The 7,584-nt window shown below is 46.9% G+C and overlaps 1 protein-coding gene across 1 annotated transcript in view; it reads right to left on the reverse strand.

The window, feature by feature from the left end:
- LOC113202397 (hepatic leukemia factor) overlaps positions 1-7,584 on the reverse strand; it is a 55,038-nt gene that overhangs the window by 28,984 nt on the left and 18,470 nt on the right. The gene's annotated exons all lie outside the window — the stretch shown is intronic.

Here is a 7,584-nt window from a genome sequence, read left to right on the forward strand (position 1 = left end):
GGCAGAGCCACAGGCAGAGCCACAGGCAGAGCCACAGGCAGAGCCACAGGCAGAGCCACAGGCAGAGCCACAGGCAGAGCCACGGGCAGAGCCACGGGCAGAGCCCCGCGGGTAGAGAAGAAAGCAAGCCGCGCGACGGCTGCGCTGCGAGTCGTTTTTGGCAGTGCACTTTTCGGGGAAAGCTCTGGCTGAGCGGGCGGCGGCAGGGCCCGGGCGGAGCGGCAGCCGAGCCGAGCGGCAGCGGCTGCAGAGCACAACATTTTGGGAAAACTTTCACTCTCGGCGAGCAGGCCCAGCCCGGGCGGCCCGGGCAGTGCAGAGCGCTCCAGCCCGGAGGATTTAAATTAAAATGCAGACTTATGTTTCCTAGAGATACAAAAGAGACCCCGTACAAAATAGATTTGACGGTTTTACGGTTTGCATAGAATTTTCAAGTTGAGCACAGTTGCTTATTATTTTTATAGATTTTTGTTAATGTTTGTGTTTAAAAAATGTTATGGACAGATATGGGAAATTTTGAGGTAACCATCACATTGTAATGTTAAGAGCCACCGCGAAAAATATCTTTGTAAATTATTTATAACACACTTCGTATGTGTCAGTTAAAGACACAGCTAGTGTGTCAAAATAACATTCTAAATTATGTGTTTTAAGTAACTTCGCAGATAAGAACACACCAAGTGTGTTATAATAACACACTTGTTGGTCAGGGAAGTATTTTGTTTAAACTGTCTGGCGACTAGCCACGCGATATGAAGAAAGGATTGAGGTAGCGATTACACATTTCCAGGGTGTCTTGAAGGGAGACACTTTAGCTAGTTTGAAAATTGTCCAAAATATGGCCCAACACCAACACTAATGAACTTCGTCATTTCACGATACTTGTTTAAAACTTTTGTGTCCGTGATCATTCTTTCAGTAATAACCACCTTGTTGTTTTGCAATTCCAAATCGTTACAATATCTCGCATTGAACATGTTACAGTAAAATCTGCAGACATTGATCACCGAAATAATAATAGTAATAATAATATTCGTTGCGCCCGTCATAAGAAGGCACTACACTTTTACCGAGGATATTCCATGTATACATTGAAAAATATTCCAAAAACATTCCAGATATTTCACAAAAAATTTCCAGATATTCCAAAAATATTCCAAGGATTCCAAATATTCCGAAAGTATTCCAGATATTACATGTTCACCAAAAATCTGAGTGGTCGACCCCTCGAACTTTTTTCTGCTGTGGTTTGCGAAAGATGATACAGTTTACAGTAGTTGTGCAGGAGCCAATGCTGGGCTGGACCACCGCGAACACTACAGACAGAGAGAGGAGAGAGAGATTGCCAGTGAAAAGCCTCTCTCGCTCCCTGCCTGGAGTCCAGTCCAGCACCAGTCCCGGAGTCCGGCCGGGCCCCCCAGAGCAGCTCCAGGGTTTTAATTACTGCGCGTCCCATGCACAGCGAGCAGCTTCTTTTTCTTGCGCAGCGATAAGGTTACTGCCCTTTCTTTCGGGGAAAACAGAGGCGCGAAGCGTTGTGGCCCGCCACACCCACGCCTGCCCCCTTCTCTCTCTCTCTCTCTCTCTCTCTCTCTCTCTCTCTCTCTCTCTCTCTCTTTCACTCTCCGGGTCTGGCAGCGTGCGTACAGCCAGACTGCATAATCCAACAAACGGGCCGAACCGAGTTTCATTACTATTTCGTTTCTTCGTGGGGCAGCCCAAAGGAAGATGCGCAGCTTCGTGTTTTCTAATCAGAGAGAAATTCTCAGGCGACGCCCGAGACGAGCGCCCGCTCTGCCTTGTTTTTTTTTTTTTTTAACCCGTTCTAGTTCTTGGTGGAAATATATTTTATTATTCTGAGATTCCAGATCACTCTGTTGTGAAAATAAACGAGGAAAGTCTGCGGGACATGTGAGTGTTTTTTTCCTAATTTGAAGAAAGGAGTAGATTTAGCAAAAGTTTGGTTTGCGAGGCACATGATGAAACAGAGGTACGGTGGTCTGATAGACCCCTCGATAAATTTGCGATTGGGCCATATCAACCAATACGACGAGTACACTCAACGCGGCACTCTAATCAGCCCTCTTTGACGTAAATTGGTGATGACGTGTTACATACATAAGCATCGTGTGATAACATAAGTGGATTACTGAGTGACACAAATTCCCAAATCACATGGCTTTCCGTCAACACACCAGGTGGTTTTAAGCCGCAGACGTGACGCGCGAATCGAAATGGTCAAGCAGTGTCCGAATGAACAATACTTCGTTAATTTGTTGCGCCATTTGTTGCCATAAATTGTATGCATACATCATAAAATTATTGACTAAACGCTCATCCCAGTAGAGAGGAGTGGACAGTGATATTCTATAAAGTAAATCCTACAATGAGTCATCTCCCTCGCCGCCACTCGTACTACCGGGTACCCACACGAGGTACTCAGTCGGATAGGTACCCGGAAGGCGCGTCGCGACGCAGGGCATTGTGGGCGGGGCGGAGTGGTACTGCAGAGTGCAGCCCGACGTAGAAAGCACTTTTCCTTTCACCGACCCCCTCCCCCTCCCCCCTCCCCGCTATGCCAGGATGCCCCCACCGCGCCACCGCGGCGCGCGGCCCGGAGCCCCACGGAGCTCCAGGGAAGCCCCCTCCCCCCCAATCCCCTCCTCCTTTACCACTTGCACTCCGGCCGAGTCTCTTCCGGGTCGTCCTTTGCAGTGCCTTGCAGGCAGCGCTGCACTTCCACGCCACGCCACGCTCACCTAGAGAGGGATTGTGTCAGCCAGCTCCGCGATGTGGAGCGTGGGGCCGCGGGGTTGGGGCCCCCAGTTAGAATTGGGTCACAACAATGGTCAAGTAAAATACAGGTGTCTTGACAAGTTAAACAATTGTGACTCGTGCAAGAAAAAAATGCAATTGTACACCCCTAAGCGTATAGAGCTTAATGTGTATTTTTATGAGAACAAAATAATTTTCCTCAGTAAGTTAACATCTACGTATATTTCAAAAAAAAGTATCTTGTGACGCCTGTAAAATCCCACTATTTTCTATTTTCAACGATGCAAAGAATTTTCGATCTTTTCGCGGTTCTTGAACTATACAAAGAAACATTGCTTGCAAAACAGCCGTGCGGTGTTCAGGCAATTAAGGAGCGAAATTCATTATTTAAGAAAAGTACTGTAGACATATTTTGTTTTTGTTTTTCACACGCACGTTTGTCAGATAACAGTCGACTTGTCTTCACAGAGGTTTAAAAATACACCCTGATCCTGTAAGGTACTGGGCCTGATGTTCCACCAGGATATAGGCTATATTAATGTAAGGCATATTTTGTCGCGTAAGAGTATAATTATTGTAGGGAGGAATCTTACTCAAATCTAGTGATAGCGACCAAAAGTAGTAACTAAAAGGACACAGCGAAAACATAGGGAAATTCTGACTCCCGGGGGGTTGGGGCCGAATCTACACTCGTTAATTTCCTGCCTCACAGCGCTTTGCAAACTCACAAAAAATAAGTATAAAAACAGCTGCAATGACGCCGCGAGCACAAACCTGTTGCAGCGGCCCCATGCCAGGCGTGCCTCGCCGCGCCAAAGGCGAGCTGCACATTTCCTGCACGACCGGAACGGTGCCTCGCACGAAAAAGGCGCGCCAAAGTAAACGTGTTAATTACGTATTTGGCACTCCGATGCGTTCCAGCGCCTGGCTCTCACGCTCCAGGCAGGCCCGCCTCACAGAGCGCTCCCGGGAGACTGGCCAAGCTGCCCAGCAGTACATTACGTTAGAAAAGCTTTACTCAGTCGGTCAACTCATGTACCAGTGCAATAATAATAAAAAAATTAATGGCTCCACAAAATTTAAGTTGTAGGACAATTTTTTTCGTATCGTAACAAAATCTTCTGAAAAACTATAATGTTTTAGAAAAGAACTAAAATAGTTCACATTCAAATTTTACAACCATTAAAACCGAAACTGCGAATTACTCTCAGCAAGAATCTGAATAATAGATGGTTGCAGATGTCCTCGTGCAGTGCTTCGTACAGAGCTGCATGACATTTCACGATGCGCCTCGTGGACATGAAAACAAACATCCCCTCTATATATATCGCGTCTTAGATGTTCCTTGCAGTCTCCCCATCTCCTCCCCCTCCCCCGTCCGCATGCAGTCAGTGCAGTAACGGTGTTACCGGCGTTACATCTGGCGAGCTCACAGCTACCCCCCCCCTCCTGCCCCCCTCTCCAGGCCCCCTCGGCTGCTGAGAGCACTTTCTCCAGCCCCTCGCTGCCACGCCGCGGCGGCCGCTCCGCGCGCCCCGCCCGCCTGTCTAGGCCGGCTCCTTCCGGGATCTTTGTTTCCGTCGTGTCCCGCCATGCTGCGCTCCACTCCACTGGCTTGCTGCTCGTCGCCGTCTAGAGTCGTCGTCGTTGTTGTCGGCAGAGAAATGGGGGGCGGTGATTGTCCTGGGAATGATAAAACTACCTCATCCCCGCGCGCGCCTCCGCAACGCTGACATCTCAATTCAAGAACACTGCGAAAATTGATAGTGTCATTCAACAGTCGACACCCATACAGCATTTCGCCCAAAGAGGGAAAGTCCTGAAAATTGACGGTTGTTTTCACGAACGAGAGCAAGAGTTATTACTCTACCAAAACACCGAAAAAAAATTACCATTCTTCATAGGATGTTTACGTATTTTCCGATAAGCAAAGCAAAAATTAGTCTATCTCCGACTTTGCTTATCTAAGTGTAGGACATTTGTAAGTGGCAAACTTTTGCTCTACACTCACTGGTAACTGTACAACTAAAACGTTCGTCCCTTACAACAGCAGAACTGCTAGTTCTGCACTGAAAGTAGCTCTTCTGTATGACGGAAAGTTCTGTAATTGTTAGCGGCGAACAACAGTTATCACTGTAGAACCAAGGTTCGCCACCTACAAGTGAAAAACTATTCTACACGCAGAACAGTCTCCACTGAGCAACTCCAACGAAGCGTGCTTGGCTCTAGGCCGTCAACTATCCCACGTGCTGGCAGTAGGGTTGCCTACCCACGCGCCGCTCTCCTCGTTCAGCCTTGTCATTTCTAATGGGGATAAAAATGTAAGATAAAATGTGTAAAATTTTACACATTTTATCTTACGTTAGATACAAATTTTTGATCTGGCTAGATGTCCTTACAAAATGTTGATTTCATATTTTAAAAATGTACCTTTGCAATTAGAGTATGCGAAAAGCATTGAACCGAAATTTTAAATTCATCCCGATTCATCCCTCTACCAAATGTTTCAATGATTTTTTTATGAACACACACTAATAGATAAGGACAGTTTTGGTACGTGTCCTTGTGCTCATCCTAACAACATACAAATTTGTCTTTACGGAGGTGCATATTAATTTTGTGTTTAATTATTAAAAACACAAATTCTATCTGATTTAGGTGTCAAAGGTAGGTACAAAATTGTACTTCCTCATTTCGAAAGTACGAAAGTACACAGGTTAGCCACAATGAAACACGGGCGGGTTCCAGTGTGACTTGTACACAAAGTACGTCCGTCATTCTGAGCTACGGACCTGTATAGTGCAGCCCGCGGTTCAGCCCGTGCAAGCTCCCATAGCGCCTGATGGGTAGGCAACAGCTCGTCTGAAATGCATGTGTGTATTGCGGGGTGGACTACCCCGCGTCTCGCAGGCGCCGAGCTCCCATGACCTGCCTAATATATCCGAGAAAAACAGACGTAGTTGGACGATCCCTTGCGCTAAGAACATGATTGTTTTGTGTACAACACAATATAACTAGCAATTACAATATGGGCCTCATATCCGCTCATATCTTCAAGGAGGGAAAAAAGATTAGTTGTCAGAGCGAATACATAGGCTCTGACAATAAATCTTTTTTCCCTGGATTGATCGGATGTTTTCCTTCCGTTGTTTTCCCCTATCGCAGACCATTGACGTGTTCTAATATTGCAAGCCAACTAAAGCAATGTGTAACAACTGTGCCGAAGAGCAGGCTGGCGTCTCGGCCAACAAACGCACTATGATGTGTGCATTTTTGGGAGGCGGAAGCCCTTTGGCCTTTCGGCCAGGGTCACTGTCATGGCGACCGGGTGCAGCCGACCAAGGCGAAGTTCAGTGTCGCAGTAGTGCGCTCCCTCCAGGAAGAGTCCCGATCATTTTTTATCTTTCTTTACCCACCTGCCCCACTAGGCGGATGGATATTGAATAAAACAAGTGGCCAAGGCGTCGCTATCTTCCTTTATCTAAAGACGCACCGAACGTCAGCCAGGCGGCCACCTAGCGCCGACATAGTGCTCACCGAACCGGGGCTATGTCGCTGTGTGTCCACCATAGCGAGGGAGAAAGGTAGCCGACGGTAGGACTCACTTAAGCTCTACTTTTACAGTCATCCCCCTAACCTCACACACAGCCTAACGGTAAACAATGATTCCAACTTCAACTTTGTAAACACATATAATGGAGCAAACCTCGAGCAAACCCCTGCGTAATATCTTACCTAAAACACCTCTTTCAGTAAAGCACCGCATTTTTCTAGAGTAATTTCCATTTTCCATTTCATTCATTTATAATTTTATTTTTCTGACACTGCTCATGTATTGTTTAGCGTGTAGCAGTCGCTCCGCCTAGAGATTAGATGGCACAATTTCATTTTGAGGAGAGGCTATGACACTGCCTTCCGCCTCTCCACGTTCTCCGTCGCGGAAAACAAATGGTGCAGTAGGCAGAGTTGACATTGTAAACAGACTATTTTACTTATCAGTGCCCTGCAACCCTGCAACTTTGCTCCCGCCGTGTGCACAGCTCGTCGGTTTTATTTTTAAAGTTGTCTTATAATTACTGACAAACAACAGAGCACTAGCAGCAGGGTCATTCTCAACTAAACAGGGGAAAATTCAATTTGTGAAAAGATTGCAAAATTCACAAAACTTGAGTCATATGAAGAAGTCAAAAAAAAAGTTGACGAAGGCAGAACAGAATATTCCGATACTCGGTTCTGACGATACGAAAACCAACACATTCATTCTTATCTTGATGGATGACTGGTGATCAGATCATCCCTTCTCTGCGGCTCGACACCACATCCACGCAGCACGCCAGTCTCCACAGTCACCACCGCGGCACCCGGATGGATGCCGGCTCCACAGCTGTGCGCTGTGCTCCGCGCGCCCCGTGGTCCCCAAGCGGCGGCTGCCCGGCGTCACGCCGAAATTCAAGACCGAGGTGACAGGCGTTAGGCACGGTGACACTAGACAAGGACGGGGCGGGGCGTACAGTGCGTGGTATGGAGCGTTATCAGCGAGAAGGCGCCAGGGATTCAAGCGAGAAGAGGCCCCTGGTGATTCGGAGCCTCTTGCTTGTGATAAGAAGAGGTGCTTGTTAACCGAAGATCACACATCAGCAATTATTTTCTACACAATAACTGTAAAAACGTCATGGTGAGAAGAAAGTTATTTCGCTATTTTACAGCATGAATCAATCTAGCTGACAAGCAATTTTGAATGTGTCAAGTTTAAGCCCACACGGAAAATAGACATCTATAGATGATGGTAGATGGTCTACCGTTCATCTA

The sequence above is a fragment of the Frankliniella occidentalis genome, unplaced genomic scaffold, assembly GCF_000697945.3.
Source record: "Frankliniella occidentalis isolate FOCC.00 unplaced genomic scaffold, Focc_3.1 Scaffold36, whole genome shotgun sequence".
NCBI lineage: Eukaryota > Metazoa > Arthropoda > Insecta > Thysanoptera > Thripidae > Frankliniella > Frankliniella occidentalis.